The sequence below is a fragment of the Mustela nigripes genome, unplaced genomic scaffold (assembly GCF_022355385.1).
Source record: "Mustela nigripes isolate SB6536 unplaced genomic scaffold, MUSNIG.SB6536 HiC_scaffold_3116, whole genome shotgun sequence".
In the NCBI taxonomy this organism is placed as follows: Eukaryota; Metazoa; Chordata; class Mammalia; order Carnivora; family Mustelidae; genus Mustela; species Mustela nigripes.
In genome coordinates, this window is record NW_026742522.1 from 1 (window position 1) to 2,363 (window position 2,363).

Sequence of the window (2,363 nt, forward strand, 5' to 3'; positions counted from 1 at the left end):
TTCTGGCCAGAGTCTCTGTCCACTGCCACCACCTTGGTGACCAGGTACCCGGGCTCTGCAGCGCGGGGTGCCAACTCCACATCTGTTGAGCCATCGGTGGGGAGGGTGGGATACAGAATCTCTGGCACGTTGTCGTTTTGGTCCAGCACCAACAGGCTCAGAGATACGTTGCTGCTGAGCCGAGGGTCACTGCTGTCATGCGCCATCACTTGTAGATGCAAGTCTTGGAATCGTTCATAGTCGAAGGAACACAGGGCATATAGAATGCCAGTGTCAGAGTTGATGGAGATGTAGGAGGATATGGGTGTTCCGAGAAGTGTGTCCTCCACCAGTGAGTAAGTGAGTGACCTGGGCGTTCTTTCCATAGTCGGGAGTCATAGATAGTCACAGACACTATGCAGGCTCCTCTAGGGTTGTTCTTCATGATATAGGCAGTGTAGAAAGCATCAGAGTTGTCATTGGTGTCTGCTACTTTCAGTGAGATGTGAGTTTCTGTGGACAGGGACAGACTTCCTGTGTCACTGGCAGTCATGGTGATGATGTAGCTAGGAACCTGTTCTGGATCTAGGAGTGTGTCTGTCACTAAACTGTAGTAATTTCCATAAGACTTTTCTCATTTAAATGGCATATTCTCTCAGATGAAACAGATCACTTGTCCATTTTCCCCAGATTCTTCATCATTTACATTTAAAAGGACAATTAGTGTCCCTCTGGGAGAGTTTTCCAAAATAGAGCTGGAGAGAGAGGTGACAACTACTTCAGGGGCGTTATCATTCACATCCAATACTGTGATCAAGACTCTGGCTTGTGCAGAATATCCTGCATTATCCACAGCTTGCACTTCCATCTCACAGAATCCTCAATTCCTTGTGGTTCAGCTCCCCTATTGTTGAAATCGTCCCTAAATTAGCATCTAGTTTGAAAACTTGCGCTGCCTTCTTGTCCACATAACAGAAGGAATACATCACTTCAGCATTGGCTCCTTCATCAGGGTCATCAGCATTGGCTCCTTCATCATGGTCCTCCATCATGGTGCTTACACAAAGCAGCTTAGTGCCTATGACGCATTCTCTGGAACACTCATGTGGTTCAGACTGTGCAAATACTGGTACGTTGTCATTCACATCAACTACCATGAAACGGATGCGCACAGTGCCTGTGCGGATTGGGTCACCCCCACCAGAGGCGATGAGAACAAGGTAATGAATAGCCTTCTGCTCCCGGTCCAAGGCATGCTCCAAAACCAATTCTGGGTATGTGTTACTATCTGCTCCACTTTGCACGTCCAGAAAGATGTCAGTATTACTACTGAGTCAGTAGCTCTGGAGACAGTTCTTCCCGATATCCAGATCCCAAGCATGGGGAAGAGGGAACCGCAACCCAGTGGCTGCGTTTTCACTCAGTTTTATTTCTAATTCATCTTCCCAGAAATAGGGGACATTACTGTTAATGTCTCTCACTTCTACCACAACCCCGTATATTTTTACTTTATCCTCCAGCAAAACCTCCAGATTTAATTGACACTTTAAGACCCCCAAGCAGAGTTCTTCCCAGTCTACCCTGCCTGCGAAGATAAGGCTGCCGCTTCGAAGGTTTGGAGTGAAAACTTGAGTTGTACCTCTGGAGGCTATACCGACTCCGCGCTCCTCTAGTTCCTGGGGCTCCAACCCCAGGTCCTTGGCGATGTTTCCCATCCTAGAGCCTTTCTCCAGCTCCTCAGGAAGTGAATAGTGAATTTGGGCACACCCAGTTTCCCATAGATTCCCCAGGAGAACTCCCAGCAGGACAAGCCATTTTCAGTCCTGATGCAGCCGCTCAGAAATCATTATCGCTTTCCTGGAGGTTATTAGTTCCAATTTGTCCCTAGACCACCCAAGTCAGGACCAGTTTTTCCCATCTTCAGAATCCAACATTTTCTTCATAGTCCCAGAGATGATTAGTTTCTATCTGGGCTTTGTGCTACAGGTGCCTGCAGGGCAATCAGGAGGCAAGCAGGATCTCTGTTTTTCTCTCCCAGATTGGTGAACAGTGGTGCTCAGAGTCCTAACCAATTACTGCACAATCTTCAACTCCAGGAAGGATCTTTGGTTTTTGTACCTCAAATAGCTCCACCTACTGTTCCTCAAGTAGGGATGTAAGTGGAGCCAACTAAAAAATTACAGTCCTCCTTTTACTAGGAATTTCAGTCAACTTCTTTGTAGTTCTCTAAAATTTTTCATATAGAGCTGCTTTCTTGAGATTATTTTCTGTAGTTGTATTGTTTTTCCAATAACCTTTCAAATGAATTTGAAGTTTCTATACAAAGTAATTTTAACCGTATAACTTTAGTGCACCTAGTTTGATATCACCACTCCCAAAAAACA

The 2,363-nt window shown here is 45.9% G+C and overlaps 1 pseudogene; it reads right to left on the reverse strand.

Moving 5' to 3' along the window:
- Positions 1-7: 7 nt before the first annotated feature.
- On the reverse strand, positions 8-1,790 carry LOC132009004 (protocadherin gamma-A12-like; annotated as a pseudogene).
- Positions 1,791-2,363: the final 573 nt, after the last annotated feature.